Genomic DNA, 17850 nt, shown 5'->3' on the forward strand with positions numbered 1-17850 from the left:
AAAACTATGATCTCAGTAGATAGTATATTAGTCTGCATGGACAGCCATAACAAAGTACCACAAACTGGGGGGCTTAGACAATAAAAATTTGCTTGTTCACAGTTCTGGAGGCTAGAAGTTCAAGAGCAAGATGCTGGTAGGGTTAGTTCTTCTGAGGCCACTCTCCTTGGCTTGCAGATGCCTTCTTCTCCCTGGGTCATCACAGGGTCTTCCTTCTGTGTGTGTCTGTGCCCTAATGTACTGCTCTTATTAGGACACCAGTCATACTGGATTAGGGCCCACACCTGTGACCTCATTTTACCTTAAGTACTCCTTTTAAGTTCCTATCTTCAAAGACAGTCATATTCTGAGGTACCAGAGGTTAGGACTTCAACATGTGATTTTAGAGGACACGATCCGGCCTTTAATAGATTGTTTTCTGTCTGCCTGCCTTACTATTCTGAGAGACTCTGTATAACCAAGAGCACTATCCTACCCCCAGTGCCTGGCAAGGCCATCTCAAGAGTATGGGGAAGTCACCATGTCTGAGCTAGCTGTAAAGATCCTCTGACTAGGAAGAAAACCCATCTGTAACATGGACAGGTCTATCTCTCTGCACAGGTATCTATGCCTCTTGTATCTTGAAATTTATAATTGCAGTGGGGCTTTTATTCATACAAATGAGTGACTGGTGAGATGTGTGGTCCTGTGACTGACTTTAGGTAGGCCAGGACATCTCCCCTTCTCTCAACTGGCCCTGTCTCTAACTCAGGGGATAGTTGGAGGAGTTTTCCCCACCTCCATGTATGGTCTTCAGGGATTCTTTACCCCGTGCCAGGTCCCTGAAGCATTGCCCTTCCCCCATCTGTTAATGACATACCACTTGCTCATTTTGTCCTCTTCAGCCAAGATTCTCTGTACCACATTGGCTGGGTTGTTGTCAGGGGAGGAAGAAATCTTCTTTCCTCCTGCTGGGATAGTAAAGTCGTATCCACATGCAAGGTTCCTCTCTTTCTGTTGGGTCTGCATTTGCTGAAGCACTGAAGGGCATGAGAACTCCCCCGTCTGCCGCCTGACTCCATTCCAAGTAAGGTTTCCTTTTACTAATTTTCATATGTTCCCCTTTTGATCAAAATCTTTCTTTGAAAGCATCACTAGTCAATAGCCAATTTCATTGGTTTGTCCCTCAGTAACAAGAAGGACCTTATGTAGTTATCGTGTCCTACATCATAGGGAGAGTGCATAATAGTTGGAAACCAATGAAGACCTCATTTGTATAATCAGAAAGGTGAGGAGGGAGAAATTTTCATATACTCCAGCCTAGCCTGTATTTTCCTGAGATCCTGTGTGTTGGAGATCATCTCAAAGCACTGAGCCAGCATTATGTTATTGGGTACATCATTTCTTTTTTTAAGTTAAACAGTCAGTCAATATACTTAATATAATATAAGGGGAAAAAATTCCAATATTGAATCAGAGATCCAGCTTCTATAAGCTGTTTCCAGCTTTATTTAGCATGAGAAATCTTTCTCTGAGGACTCTTCCAGACTTGATTCAGAGAGCAAGATGCTTTTTGCAGAATGTCTTCCCTGTGTTGCTGTTACCAAGCTCAGTGACTTCTTAAGGCTCTTGGAATTTCCCTGAAGTGAACTCAGCTCTCTTCTGATCATATTTCCTATGCTTCAGTCTTTTTTTCCTGAACTCACTATGAAGTTTTCTCATTTTTCTCTAAGTTCACAATTTTTGGGGAAATTCCTAAATATCTTTAGAATTCTTTCCTGCAACTCACCAGAGTTCCCAGCCTATTGGGCAACCTGGAATTCAAATTCATGGCTCCATGACTCAGTCAAATAGTGGCACAAAATCATTTTATTGAAATAAGACACGATTACTCCATCCCTAAACAGAATACATCTGTTTGTATTGTGAATTGTGAATACACCTGGGATAGGAGAAATGTGGGTACACATGTGCTTATGGGAGCATGTATAGACATGGGAATCATTTTCCTCTAGAAGGATGAGTCCCATGAGCTTGCTAGGTCTTTTTATTTGTTTTCAAATCCTAATACTCATGCTTGAATTGCTGACAAAAACCAGATCTTTTCCAGGAGGGTTGGCAACCGTGTTTAAAGTCCATAAAAATCAGACAATAGGTTGTTAACATTTAAGCCAAGTGGTAAAAAGTTGAGAGAGTCCATGGTATTATAAGAAGTCATTTCAAGCCCTTGTTGTAAAGCCAGTACGGGATGCTGCACAAGATCTGGCTTGGTGTTCATGCTATTTTTACAAAACTATTTTGTAACTTGATTGTTCAGAAGGAAAAAAAAGTTATTTCCTTGTACAATTGAAAGTGCCTTAATTTGAGCACTTCGAGCACTTTTGACTATCTCAAGTACAGGCTGAGATTTCCTTTTCTTACATTTTGTAATTAGGACAATTCTTTGAACACTGGCTTCCCTGGAAGCAGACTCTGAGATGGAGATTTGGCTGCAGGGGTTTGCCTGGGGAATGCTCTCAGGGTCAATGATGGTGGGGACACAGAGAAAAGTTGCAGGTGACCCTGCAGTCACCACAGGGTCTTAGCTGATCCCATGGGTGGGAGTGGATGTAAAGCAGAAGGGACCCTTCAGAACTGTCCTATGTTTTGGAGAGGGACCAGGCATTTATAGCTGCAAGGCCACCTCTTGGATGCAGTAAACGTCCATTCAGAATTTGGTGTTTAGGGCTCTACACCTAAGTCCTTCTCTTTCCCTTCCTTCTTTTCTTTAAACCTATGTATTCTGTGTTTTCTTTCTTTTTTTCTTCATTGAATGAGAGGGTAAAAGGGAGAAAGTTGTTGAAGGTGATTCCTAGATTTTTGCTGTGGGAAGCTAGGGATATGCCGAGGAGGAAGACAAGGAACTCAAGCCTGGCCATGTTGACATTGAGGGCCTGTGGGATATCCCAGTGGAGATGGATCACAAGTGAAAACTATGAAGTTTCTAGGTAGACATCCAGATTGGGAAGTCATCTGGCATGTGAATGGGTAAGACACTGTAGAAGAAAATATAGTCAAGGATGCTCAAGAAACATTTTCTTCATTAAATCAAACTCTACCTTCCCCGTGCCTGAGGAGATCTTTTCCTTCTCAGAATTTCCTCCAGATTTTCATGTCTGTCCATCCTTTTGACCCTTGCCCCAGACCTCCTAGTTCTGTTATGGATTCCTTTTCTTCTCAGATCTCTGCGGTTGTGTGAGCCTGGATGCTTGGTAGGTCAATGTTAATGTCCTCATAACTTTCTTCCTTTCTTGTACCTTAGTTTCCCTCAGTGTTCTCAAAGGTATGTCCATTGTCACTCAGCAAGAGAAAATGGTGAGAAAATATGGAATTCAGGAGACCTGGTAAGAGCAAGGTGGAGTCCCAGTAGAACATTTTGGAGAGCTCTGTGAGATGATGGAATGGGACTCAGAAACAGAGATGAAGAGAAGGAAAGAGAAGCTCAGTGACCCAAGGTACATGGTGGATTCCAGAGAAGAAGTTGTATAAAAAAGTTGTGGAGACAGTGTGGTGAGGAGTTGTGGCTAAGGTGATCTCAGGGGCTCAGGATCTTCCCAGATTAGACCAAAATGGGGAATGATGTGATTCTCAGCCCTGCCAGGTGGGGAGTGGGTGGGCAGTTAGTGGGGGAAAGGGGAAGGATGTCAGGAGGAGGAGTGAGTGTGCTTGGAATGTCCTGTTAGGATTGTTCTGGAACTTGGGGCAAGTCAGACAGGTGGCTGGTCGTGGAGGGATGAAGGGGCGTTGATACCGAAGTGCTGGCTTACTTTCCTGCAGTGGATGTTGTTGCTTCTACTGCTTTCACAGTCTCCTCTGCTGCTGTGGGAACCAGATTTCCCTCCTCCATTTCAGCCTTTGGCGAAGGGGTGAGGACCTCTCAGTAACCACAGGTCCCATGGGCCCCAAGGGGAAACTGAAACTCTCCCTTTTGCAGGAATATGGTCCAGTTACCCAGGACCTGGGTCTAATAGCATTTCAGTTACCCTCCCGGGGTTGAATTATGGCCCCTTGAAATTATGCCTACAGGAACCTCAGAATGTGGCCTTATTTGGAATAAGTGTCTTAATGCAATTAAGGTAATGAAGTTAAGGTAAGGAACTCAAATTGAGATCATGTTCACTTAGGGTGATCCTTAAATCCAATAAAGAGAGTCATTATAAGAGAGAAAAAATTAGAAGGCACGAAGTCACAGAAAGGGAACACCATGTGATGATGGAGGCAGAGATTGGAGCAATTCATTTACATTTACAAATGAGGAGCACCAAGGATTGCTAAGGAGTCATCAGAAGCTAGGAGAGAGGCATGGAGCAGACTCTCCCTCAGAGCCTCCAGAAGGACCAAGCCTACAGGACATTCTGATTTTGAACATCTGGTTTCCAGAACTTGAGAGAAATAAATATCTGTTTAAGTTGCCCAGTTTGTGGTAATTTGTGGCAGAAATCCAGGGAAATGAATGCAGTTTTGTATCTGAGAACTCTTGGTCATTTGTTGGTCTGTATTCCTTCTGGCATTGTTAATGAGGGGCACTTTGAACCCTAACTCTAATATTTGTTTCGAGTTTCTATAGGTCTTGTTAGTTGACCCTTACTCTCTCTGGCACAGCTCTAGGCAGACTTAAAAAAATAAGTATCCTGTTGGCTGACCCTAATACCCCAGGATAGGTAGGCTCCCAGATGTGTCTCCTAGCATGCCTGCTATACTCAATAAGGTATACTTTGCAGTTTTCAAAGTGTTCTCACATATAATATTTTATTCTCAGAGCAACCCAATGAAGAGGGAAGCCAAGGACAGTTAGCTGTTTTACCCAGGAGAAAATAGAAACTTAGAGAACACAGGACTATTATATTTGTTCTATTATTTGCTAATACATTTATGATGAAATTAAAGCAGATCAGGTTGTTTCTTTCTCTTGCATCAATTAGGAATGTATTTCGTAAGAAGAACCAAAAATATTGACTAATGGTGGCTTCAAGAACGAAGGATTTATTCATCTCATCAAATAACAGTCTGGGGCACCTAGGTGGCTCAGTGGGTTAAACCTCTCTGCCTTTGGCTCAGGTCATGATCTCAGGGTCCTGTGATTGAGTCCTGCATTGGGCTCTCTGCTCAGCAAGGAGACTGCTTCCTCCTCTTCTCTTTCTCTCTGCCTGCCTCTCTGCTTACTTGTGATCTCTCTCTGCCAAAAAAATAAATAAAATCTTAAAAAAAAAAATAATAGCCTGAAGAGGCCAGGTCATGGCTGATGGGTGGCCTACCTCTGCCCCCAAGACCGGGACCTTCTGTGGAATACTTAGCACATACGGCCCTCTCTTGTTTTCCAATATGGCAGCCACAGCTTCAGGCTGTCAAGTAGGAAGAAGGGGCAGGGGGAGAAGAGGAGATAAAGGGACCATAGAATGAAGAGCTTCCTGCTAGCAAGGCTCTGCCCCTTGGTTTTTAGAAGAGGCCTCCTCCCCAATATCACTGGCCATAACTGTCACATGGCAGATTGTTTCCTTAGGGAGGCAAGGTGGGGAGGAAGGGATGGCTTTTGGTCAATAGTTCTCTTCCTGCCTTGGGCTGAATATAGAAGAGGAGGTGTTTCATGACCTAGAAAATCAGGGGAGGCTTCATGGATTGGGATTAGGAGTGAAATACTCAACAGACCCAGCATTTCCAGTATTTTTTCCCCCTAAACTCTGCTTGTGTTGGTACTTTCTGAATTTGTTCATTTCTCATATTGTTAGTGAAGTCTTAGGGACAGCGGATCTCTATGGCTGTTAATTAGTATTAGTAAAAGTCACTGTATCAATAATAATGGTGCTGATAGAGTTATCAATATCCATCTGTTCACTGGACTCTTTTTCTTAATCTTTAGCAACACTGTGTGTTGGATCAAAACAAAAGCAAAAAATGTTGCTGCCATTCATATGATGTGTTTGAACTCTGGATCTTTATAATCCACCCCCCCCCCCACCAAAAAGTAAGAAAAGCAATAAACACAGATATTTCTTATAAAGATTTTATTTATTTATTTGAGAGAGAGTGTGAGCAAAAGAGAGAAAGCACAAGCAGGAGAGGCAGACTCCCCAGTGGGCAGGCAGCTTGATGCAAAACTCGATCCCAGGATCCCAGGATCATGACCTGAGCCAAAGGCAGATGCTTAACCGACTGAGCCCCGCAGGTGCCCCTAGCATGCATATTTTTCATATGTTCCTTAAAAATTAATGTCTTCTGCCCTTGGTTCACTAGAATAACAACAAAAAGCAATAGGAAGCTATTTTTTTTTTCCCCACCCGGTATCACAATTTGCTTTGCTATGAAAATGTCAGAGGCTAAACTTGATGCTAAAGGTTTGTGCTACTAAAAATAACTCTAATCCTCTTGAAGACCTACAGGTACAGGCAGAGGCAGCCCTGTTTGGGAACACATTTTTCGCTTTCAGTGGGAGACTGCCACTCTGTCTTTGCAGTTCAAGGATGAAAAGTTATGGGAGGTGGATGGGAAGCCCGATTCTTTCCTTTAGAGAAAAACCATTTCTTTGCCTTTGAGCAAACGTGGGTTTGCCAGGAAGTCCATGAAATTCGGGCTTTAGGACCCCCTACCTCCGGGGATCCCCCTTCTACACAGGATCCTAGCAATGTGTTCATAAGTCACACATCTTTGACAATTTTCAGGAGGAATCTTTCCAAATCCTTTCTTTTAAAAGAATGTCCATCAAATTATCTAAACTCCAGGGTCCACAAAACCCGAATCTGTCCTTGCCTCTGGGATGACATTGTTGACAAGCATTTCCTGAGAAGCAGCAAATATTTATACCATACCCTTGGTCCCCAAAACATGGCATTTCTCTCTTTCACGGCCCTGAAGCTCACTGGGCCAAGCTGGATTGGCAGTTAGTCCTTCATGGTCCAACTGGGGTGCTTTCTGGCTGGCCTGGCATGCTTAGACAGCGGACTCTAGGAAGAGTGTCGATGGAGAGAAACCAGGTGGAGGAAATCAACACCACTCCATTCTTGGAAACCAGGACAAAGACCCAGCTTTTAAAGCGAATAAAGTGTCTCTGGGAAAATTTCTTAGAAACCCCAGGCTAGAGGTGGGTTATCCCAGGCCTGTGTTCCTTGATGCTACTGGTTTCATAAGACCTGGTACATTACCCTGATAGTATCTGCTTCTAAGTTCATGTTCTATGCTAGAACATGGGCTCCTTTTTTTTTTTTTTTAAAGATTTTATTTGTTTATTTGACAGAGATCACAAGTAGGCAGAGAGGTGGTGGGGGGAGCAGGCCCCCCACTGAGCAGAGAGTCCGATGCAGGACTCGATCCCAGGACCCTGAGACCATGACCTGAGCTGAAGGCAGAGGCTTTAACCCACTGAGCCACTCAGGCGCCCCATAGACCATAGGCTTCTTGAGAACATTTATCTTTGATCATCTCTGTGCCCAGAAGCAGGGCTCAACAAAGTGACTGGTAAACAGTAAGCCCTAAAACTATTTGCTAAGCAATCCCCCTTTCTCCAATGGGTGGCTTATAACAAAGGATGCTGGCCCATCTCGTAGCTCTCTGGTGAGACTGTTGTAATAGGCACCTCCTTGTACAATTCTTCTGGAGTGTGGGGCCACTATCGGTCTTTTGAGGAGCTGCTCCAAGTAATTACTGACAGTGAGTGAATTTTAGGAAAATCAGACAAAGATTCCTCCCCTCAACTATCCCATCTTCACTGATTATTTCCATCAGAGCTGTCTTCCTTTGGGTATGAGAGCTTTCCAGATTTGAGTCCTGCTTCTAGTAAATATTCTACCTTAATTATCCATCAATGCCTTCATGGGTTATTTAAAGGACACTGAACACCAGGAAGAGTAGGGACAGAGAGGAGAGGAGGCAGCAACAAAGATAGCCTATTCTGTGAATGTCCAGGGTTAGTGTTTTCTAAGCTTTGAGGGGCTCAGGCTCATACCCCAAAAACATCCAATGTGGACAGAGCAGCCTTTAGTCTTACCTGCCTGAGATCAGGCTGGGGGTTGGGAAAAGCCAGGGAAGGCTTGGCTTTTTCTTGTGGACCCAGCTGGAACTGAAAGCTCGCTTAGTCAACCATTTGACAGGCACAACGCCATCTGTGTGCCACTTTGGGAAAGCCCAGCTCCAGATGATGGAGTGTTGGTGTCAGGCTACTCTCACTGAGCCCACTGAGAGTCTCTGGCAAAGACTGGTAATTCAGCAAATACTTGTTGAACATTGATCATGTGTGAGGCATATGCTAGGTGCTAGTGAATGCCACTGTAGATGTCACTTTCTTTGGGTTTTAGTGCCCAGGATGTTTTGGAGTCAGCTTAGATAAGCTGGTATTGGAAAAGTGTGCTGAGAAGTGAGAGGCTAGAGGTCAGAAGGGCTAAGGTTTAAGTGGAGGCCATCGATGTGTGGCCGCTCACCTCCTAGGCAGTCCACACTTAGTGACCTTACAGCCAAGCTCTGCTTGTGACTGGCTGCAGAAAGTGTCCAATTAATCTGGTTTCTTAAGTTTCTCTGATGGTGACATGACGGTGCACTCCCAGCCTGTGCAGAACTTACTTTTTGCTCACATAGCATGACTATCTTCCAACAATCACAACACTTGAATTAGTTATGCCAGTAATGCAAACAACAATGTGGATTCGATACTCTATTTTGGGTGCTGCCTACATGCCTTATTTTTACTTTTGTAAAATTGGAACAAACCCCATTTTTTATGAGGATCAAATGAGATAACTGACTTTCAGCACTTGGTATTTTGTAAGCTCTAACAGAATAAAGCCGATAGTCTAATTAATAATTTGATTTGGTTTAATTACTAACACCAATTGCAAGACACCCAAGGGAGGGCATAGTGAAGGAGAGGCTGGGGATTTCTTAATTGAGGGAAGAATGTTTTGATGGAGCCAGATATGAGCAGCTTGCCCATTTCAGGGATTTCCAGGGGCACAAAAATGAGCTGGCTACTGAATGACACACTTGCAGGCTATTGTTTTTTTTTTTTAAGGTGTGTGCACTTTGAATGGAAGAAAGAGTACTTTTTTGTGTTCCGGGATGACTGAAATAGAACCGCAGATCTTGATTGTCTGGACAAAGCTCACTCTCTTATCCATTCTCAACACTCCTCACCCCACCCCAGGGAGGACTAGCTTCTTGAAATCGCTTTTGTTTTAGAGAAAAAACTGGAGAAAACCACCATTCCCAGCCAGCCTTGGCCGACGGCCCTCGTCTGGAGAGCAGTGAACTCCAGAGACCCCTGGCAGACACAGGACCCGGAGGGGCTTCCACAGGCCTTGGCTAAATGCAAGGAACTCGGGCCCTTCAGGCTCGGGCAGGAGCAAAGCCGAGCCTCCCCCACACACAGGTGTCTGCTCTGCCCGGCAGGCAGGGCTGCCACAGCACCACCTGCCTGTCACTGGCTTGAGGCTCCCTCAAAGCCCTGACACTCAGCGAGGGGGCAGGCATGAAAGGCAGGCCAGCAAGGCCTCCGGCCGGCACAAGAGCCTGTCTGGACTTGAGGGCTGTGGCTTTGAACCTGCCTTTGGCTGTCACGATGATGCTGGAATCCCTTTGCCTTTGTGTCAGCTACGTGGTCATAAACACCGAGGGTGAGAATGTTTTCAGTTAAAACCTAACCTTGTGCCGTTGTTAGGAATGCAGATGAGAAGAGAAAAAAGGGATGTAGACACCTCCCTTCCTCTTGACTCTGGGTAATGGCAGCACCCCGCTGTGGGGCAGAAGTCGTGGCTGGTGGGCATGGCATACCGGGAATGCTGACCTGTGAGTGTGGCATGCCGGGATTGGCCGCCTGAGAGCACGGCATGCCGGGTATGGTCTCCTGTGAGCGCGGCATGCTGGGAATGCTGACCTGTGAGTGCGGCATGCCCGGATTGGCCACCCGAGAGCACGGCATGCCGGGTATGGTCTCCTGTGAGCGCGGCATGCTGGGAATGCTGACCTGTGAGTGTGGCATGTCGGGATTGGCCACCCGAGAGCACGGCATGCCGGGTATGGTCTCCTGTGAGCGCGGCATGCTGGGAATGCTGACCTGTGAGTGTGGCATGTCGGGATTGGCCACCCGAGAGCACGGCATGCCGGGTATGGTCTCCTGTGAGCGCGGCATGCTGGGAATGCTGACCTGTGAGTGTGGCATGTCGGGATTGGCCACCCGAGAGCACGGCATGCCGGGTATGGTCTCCTGTGAGCGCGGCATGCTGGGAATGCTGACCTGTGAGTATGGCATGCCCAGATTGGCCACCTGAGAGCATGGCATGCCGGGATTGGTCTCCTGTGAGCGTGGCATGCCGGGATTACCAACCTGACCACAATGTTGACTCATTCCTTTCTTCTCTTCATTAGTTTTTCTTTCAACCTATATTGATTAATGGCCAACGATATGCCAGGCGCTGTGCTAGGTACTGGGAGATGCCAAGCCCTGTTTTCGCCCTCAGAGAACTGGCGGTCTGGGCTTGTTACTTCCACTAGCCTTGGCATCTTTTGTGCCCTGATTCTTCCAATGACGTTCCCCATGCCTCATTTCTCCCCTTTCTTTTTTATTTAATTCTAAGGTGGACTATTTAAAAAAAAAATGACTGATTTTCCCCATATGGTGGTGAACTGTTTATCGGCAACGTTTTGACGGAACAGTTCGAAAAATAACCCGAACAACGTCTCTGTGGTTAGAATGATTGCCTTCCGTGTAATTGCATTGAAGGACACCGTTTGCTTGGAGACGGGAGTTCTGGTGTATTTGTGAATAAACAAAATGAAAACTGAGCCTCGTTATCTTATTAGTCACACCTTGTACAGGTCGAACCGCATTACCTGTGTTCCCTGAGGGATCCTTTGGTTGAACTAGCAACTTACCCTGTGGGGTAATGTTTCCATCTGTAGCACACGGATCATTAACCAGTGCTGAGAAATCTTTTGTAATTGTGTTTTAATATTGGGATTGGGTTTACACTACGTGTGTTTAACGGATGTGTTCAGTGTATTCTTTCTTTGATAAGTGACAGGTTGAGAACAGAAACAGTGTATCAGTGTATCAGTCCTCTTCTTGTCCTTAACATTAAGTACTGTCTTTGTCTGGCAACCAGGTGAAAATCAACATTAGTTGAATGAATGAATGAGTGAAGCGTACATGAAGGAAAGAGTATACCTATTTAATGCACTTTTCATACACATTTTATTATTTATTTTTTAAAGATTTCTTTCTCGGGGCACCTGGGTGGTTCAGTGGGTTAAATATTTCTCTCTCTCTCTCTCTCTTTCTCTCTCTCTCTCTCTCTCTCTATATATATATATATATATATATAATTAATCTTTAAGCAGCTTTTTGCTCAGCATGGAACCCAGCACTGGGCCTGATTTCACAACCCTGAGTTCATGACCTGAGCCAAAACCAAGAGTCAGATGTTTAACTGACTGCATCACCTAGGTGCCCCTTCATGGACATTTTAAAAATAACGTGTTTATTTTTGGTTTTGGATGTCCAAACTGAATTAGTAATTCAAAGGAACTTGAGAAAAATTTAGGAGCGATAAAGAGAAAGAAGAAAATAAACTCCTTCTCTACAGCAATCCCTCCCATTGTTTTCCAAGTTTCTCTGTGATGTCTGTGTGTGTGTGTGTCCCATATGTCTATGTGCACATTTTTCTTGGGTCTCAGACTGAGTTTGAGAGGGATTGACCCAGGTAGGTGAGGTGCCAGTCTGGATGCGGGACAAAATACGAATGGGCTCAGAACTGATCCAAGGGATGGGCACAGGTATGTATTGGACACACCATAGGAGACAGAAGCCTGCAGGAGAAGATTATGGAGCTGTCTGCTGTGCTGGTGAATACTTTGTCTACCCAAGAAGATCCCACATCTCTTTTTGCAGTATATTGGCTCCCCTGGAGAGCTCTGAGCACCCCAACAGAAATAGCTGAAGAACAGCCTGCTAGGGAGAAGGGGCTGCATCTACGAAAAGGCCTGACCCGCTAAAATATGACTTGGAGTTTCCAGAAAATTCTGGATGCCATTGTTGCCATATTTCACCTGCGAAAGTAGAAGTTCAGGGCACCACCTAAGCCAACCATGGACATTGTCAATTTCATTCCCACCCCCTACCCCAGCTTTTGTAGCTTGATGTTCCCCTAGTCCCTACAATGCAATCTTGGGCAAGTTGCTTTACCTGTTAGGTCTCAGCTTTCTCATCTGTGAAATGGGGTTTGCCATCAATGCTTTTTTGAGCCCCCCCTCCAACACCACCTCATCATCTCAGTCTCATTCTTCATGCAGCTGTCCTAGACGCCCTCAGTCGACTGTCTAAAATTCTTCCTTGGGTCTTCGGTCAAAGGGAGAGTTGCCAAAAGCTTGGAGGTCTGCCACCCCCACAAGGAATGAAAATAGCATGTTGTTTGGAAATAAAGAGAGGAGGAGGAGAGTCATTAAAGCTAATTATGGAAATAACAAGTTAGAAAGTTACCCTAAGAAGAGAAAAATCCAGGCCTCATTGCTTTGTGGGTGAGGAAGTCATTCTGGTTTGGAAGTCCAGCTTCCCTAGAGAGGTTTGGGAGGGATGGTTAGGGTTGGAGGGTGCCAAGAGTTTGTCATTTTAAGCCACAGTGGTGTTGCTAGCAGTTTGAAGAACTGGAGATATGGGTAGAATAATATTTATAAAGCAAGCTGGGTGAACCCCATGATGGCAGCCTCATTCCTCCTAAATCCAGCCAATTCTGGAATTCCAATTTCCTCAAATATAAGGAAAGAGTGCTGATTTTTATTTGTCATCAGTGAATTAAAAATACATTAAACATGACTTGCTAGAGCACATTGAGCACTGGAAATCAGTTCATTTAGGTCTTGTTGCATAGAATCCAAATGATATTTTAGGAGTGGGAGGGTTTTAGTAGTTACCTAGTCTTACTTGTAGAAACTTCCCTTAGAATAAAAGATGATGTAGAGATGTGGACCATCATGGGAATACAGATAAAGTAGTCCCACTTTTCTATAGGCCAGTCCTGGGCATCTCCAGGGAAATCTTAGGCCCTGGTGAAGTCCAGTCTGAAAATCACTTATGTAGGGGCACATGGGTGGCTCAGTCAGTTAAGCACCTGCCTTCAGCTCAGGTCATGATCCTGGGGTCCAGGGATCCTGGGGATCAAGCCTCACATTGGGCTCCCTGCTCAGTGGTGAGTCTGCTTGTCCCTCCCCTCTGCACCTTGTTCACACCCTCTCTCAAATAAATAAATAAAATCATAAAAAAAAAAAAGAAAAGAAAATCACCTGTGTAATCCAAACCTCTTATTTACTCAAAAAGTATTTATTGTACACCAGCAATATACCACATTTGAGGCTTGAAAGCAAATAGATATGGAAAGTCAGCTGTCCTAATTGTTGTTTCATTTCAGTGTGCTCCCATGTTTGCCTGTTGATTTAGACGGTGGTTGGCCCTCCATGGATGAAGGCAGGAGAAGGTACTTTGCACCATCCACCTTCCTTTGCTGAATCTGGCTGAGCTTTTCAGCTTCTGCTTTCAGATGTATAAGTAACCTCAACCCTTCCTCGTGTGCATCCTCACAAAAGGCTTCTTCATTCCCACTGCCATCTCATTACTAATGATGGGATGATCTGTCTGGGTATTTTCTCATCAGCTCATGACAGTGGTTGACAGTTACTGTTCCAGGAGATCCTGATGTGTGGCTGCCAAGCTGTGAAAAAGTAAGGTCCCCTTTTTACCTCCAGTATCAAGCTGCTTCTGATAACCCAGGAAATTGATTTTTTATTTATGAAACTGATTTCAAAGGTGAATCAAACTGCCAGCTTTACTGTCCTAATGAGTCAGATGGAAAGTTGTTTCTGAGAAGGACACTCTAAGTCCAGCATGAGTTCTGATCTCATGAGGTTATGCTGTTGAGTCCCCAGCCAGGACACCCCAGTGAATATGAAGGTGCCCTACACGGGGGCTTGGTAGACTGTTCTCAGATGAGTCAGGGGGTCCTCTGTAGTCACAGAGCCTTGATGGAAACAGATGACCCCAAATAAGGATAATCTAGGAGACATGGACATAAGGATGGTCTGGGTGATTGCTGGCCTGCCTCTGTGAATCTTTCTGGTCTCCCTTCCCACTGCCCACTTCCTTCATTAGCTCTTATGAAGAATATTGCCAAAGCCTCTTAACTGATTTCTCTCTCTCCCCTACCTCCTGCCCCTTTGTCCTGCTGTTGCCATATCTTGCAGCAACAAAAATCTCAAAGAATCCATAAATTAATAGTGAAGCCTTGGGGGGAGGAGGGGAGAAAGAGGGAGAAAGAGGGGATAGAGGGAATCCCTTTATGCTGCAATACTGCCTATGTGATAAAACCAAAACTTCTCAGCATGGTGATCAGTGTCTTTCAAAATCTGACTTACTTCCTAAACACCAGTCCCATGAGAGTTGCTACCTACTGTACATCCCACTCTCTTTCTCTCCCTTGTTGCTATTGTCCATGGTCTGCCCTTTGCTCATTATGCTTTTCCTGCTTCCTTAGTGAACCCCTCCTTATCCTTCTAGACTTAGCACAAGTGTTTCTTCAAGCAGAGCTAGTTATTCTTTAATCTGTGTTTCCACATGGCTGCATGTACTCCTTCACACCACACATTTTTATTCTGGTTACCTTTCTAGACCTATCTCATTCATGAGCAGGAGTGCCATAAGTCAGAGAGAGTGTTCTATACAGCTCTGTGCACAGTACCTAGAACATGGTAGAAATTCATCAGGGAATATATTTGTTGAATACATCAGTGGTCATGTGTGGTATAGAGTCAGGATTTTCTGCATTAAAAAAAAAAAAAAGCAAACCAGCAACTCTAGAATTATATTTGACATTTACAGAACTTTGCAGAATTTAGAGCTTACATGGACAAATCACAAAAGGAGTCCATGAAACATGAGTGGTTGCACTGGCCCATTGGGTTCAAAGCCACGTGTGTAGGTGTAGGTCTACCTGTACATGTGTGTATGGCTGGAGCATAGGTGTGCCTTTTGCTGCCTGGGAATGCTTTTCCTTTGAGTTGCTCTTGTCTGTTGGTTTCTTGCAGAGCCCTTTCCCTGTTTTCATTTTCCTCTTTGCTTGGCCTCATTTTCCTGTATGAAATGTTTCTCTAGACCTTTATCAACTGAATCATTGACAATGAACTTTTCCTAACCCCTTTAAACTCATAGTTGGGAAAAATAATTCTACTTTCTAAGGGTACATTTTTTAATGAAAATGTGAAATCTTAAATATGATAGAGGGTCTTCCAATGATGTCCCCCTACATGTGCTTCTTGGGAAGAAATAAAAAGCTGTATTTTGGTTCACGAAAACTACAAACAAAATGAAGATGCGGCTAGTTCTCTCTGTGTGTGTGTGTGTGTGTGTGTGTGTGTGTGTATGTGTATGTGTATGTGTTTCCACATCGCTTTTCATTAGAAAAGGAAATGTGGAGGAGTGGAGGTTGAGGACTGAATTTTGAGCCAAAAATATTCCCACATGCCTGTAATTCCAGCTAAGGACAGGGCTAGGATCGGTCATTTCTTCTCTGAGTGGTACATGAAACTGACAGCTTAGATTTCCATTTTGTATGTGTTCACAGAAACACAGCCTGTGGGCTTGAATAAGAGCCCAAAGGAATGGTAAAGTGATAGAGACACAGTATCCAGGGAATAAGGGAAGAAAAGACCAAATAACCTCCAGGCACCAGGCCAAGTTTCTGCAGCTAAGTACTTTATAGCTCACCCTTCGTCCTTTATTAGACTCAAGATGTGGTTAAAATGATCAGAGATATTGTCACTGAATTGTCTTTTTTAATGCGGAAACATTTTGGAGCTGTGTGGGGAAGTCCGGGGCTGTAGGAGCAAAGTGATGGGTGCAGCTTTATTAACTGACAGGAGAAAACATCAGATGATTGACAATACTGTCTCCCCAATTCCCGATTCCCCAACACCCTCAATTCTAGAACAGAAAGGGCCGGTGGAATCCTGACTTACTGACCAAAAAGTTGAGTGGATGCATGTCAAAAACCTCTGCAACAGATAACGGATTTTCTCTACTTCTTTCCATTCCAGGAGGATGAACGTTACTTTGCCCACGAAACAGACAAGGAATGAAAGTGCTGACCCAGGGGTCCTTCGTGCATTTGCTCGGTCTACGCAAACATGTATTCATATCCATTGCGCCGGACATGGAGATGGACCCCGTTGACAGGGCTCCTGCTGGATCTGGTTTGGCAAGAAGAATTGGCTCTAACAGTGTTTTAACTTTGGAATCTACAGGCAGAAGAATGAAGCTTGCTGTCCCTGAGGCCCATCAAATCTTTACTTCTCAAGGCTATTTCCAATTGCTCAGTGAAAGAGTAGAGCTGGGGCAAGTGGAAATGCATTTTGTTAGCAAAAAGAGATTGATGACATCTCAAGCACTATTTGCAGATTTGTAATATTCTCCTGAAAATCCCTGAGCTCAGAGTAAAATTATGCTTTCTTTCACTGTGACCTGTTTTGATAGAACCGTGGAAGGTCATGGCTGGATGAAACCTTAGAAATCAAACAAATCCCCCATTTACAAAGGAAACCAAGGCTCAGTGAGGTTAGACCCAAGGTCACTGAGCTCATTAGTGGGCCTTGAGAGAAAATGAAGAGAGTTGCTTTTCCTTTTTATGGGATGGAGGGCCCACTTTGTGAGTGCATGTTGTAAGTGCTTTTGTGTGATGATACGAGAACTTTTTAGTAAAAAAAAGGCGGGGGGGTTCTTTGAAATACGAAGCCAATTCTCTCTCTGCCAAGATCCTTAAAAAACAATGGCAATGAGCTAGGACATCTGTCTATCATTGGGAATTTAGGAGGCAAATATTTTCACAGAATCTAAGTGTTCAAACAAACATGAGTAGCAAATATGGTCTTGACTCCAGCTGAGCCATTAAAACTTGGACAGAGAAGAAAGGCAGAATAGAAATAAAAGGTGGATAAAAAATACAGGGTTCCAAGATTCTTATATCCGAAACATAAAATTAACTTAGACTTTTTTTTTTTTTTTTTTTTAAAGACAGGATGGCATTAGAAGCCTTTGCACTATCAGTGTTGGCTTCTAGGAAAACATATGAACTTAAAAGTTTCTCCTTTGGAATGTCAGTTTGCGGTGAGGAACTGGCAGAGCTGGCAATGAACCAGAGACAGGGAGGCCCTCTCCCCTTCCTCCACAGGACTGGGTGGGCTCTGAGTTGTCAGGAGGCGTGAGCTGGGCTTGCAGGCTCTCCAAAAGATTCAAGCCAGGACTTGACAGGGCAAGTAGGATCCTGGACAAGGAGAGGTCATGCATGGGGAAAGGCAGTATGGGAACAAGAAGAGCCAGAGCCAGGGCCAGGCTGTTCATCTGAAATGAGACAAAATCATGGGGAAAGGCAAGAACTGTAAAAGAGGGATCTGGGCTCTAGATGTGCTCCTGCTGTGTGCTTTGGTGGTGGTGATGGCGGGGAGGTGTGAGTAGGAACGGGCCAGATAGGTGCAGCTAAGTTGGGCTTTTGACTTGGAGTTTTCAAATGATTTTCAAGTAAAAGATGGGGTAAGGGGGATGGTCTTCCATCCCAGAGTGATTCCTTGATGGTGCCCTGAGCTCAGGGTGGCCAGGCGCCTTGCTTGTCCCATGGGACTAACGGAAATACAAGTTCTCAGGATGGCCAGTTCTCCCTGACTTGGGTTCTGACACCACTGGCATTGAAATGAACCTGATTTCCTTCTTCTTTTCAGGGAAAAGCTGAACTCTCTGAAGAAAAGAGGGGCAGAATTCTTCACTGTCGCTTTGGAAGTAGTCTTGCGTAGATATGGGCCGAGGGTCCCCTCACCAAG

The 17850-nt window shown here is 44.6% G+C and overlaps 1 long non-coding RNA gene across 1 annotated transcript; it reads left to right on the forward strand.

Moving 5' to 3' along the window:
• Nucleotides 1-914: 914 nt before the first annotated feature.
• LOC132018784 (uncharacterized) lies at nt 915-16494 on the forward strand. Its single transcript, XR_009404584.1, has 3 exons — nt 915-1066; nt 13401-13466; nt 16078-16494. It is a non-coding gene; the product is annotated as an uncharacterized LOC132018784 (long non-coding RNA).
• Nucleotides 16495-17850: the final 1356 nt, after the last annotated feature.

The sequence above is a fragment of the Mustela nigripes genome, chromosome 5, assembly GCF_022355385.1.
Source record: "Mustela nigripes isolate SB6536 chromosome 5, MUSNIG.SB6536, whole genome shotgun sequence".
Taxonomy (NCBI): Eukaryota; Metazoa; Chordata; class Mammalia; order Carnivora; family Mustelidae; genus Mustela; species Mustela nigripes.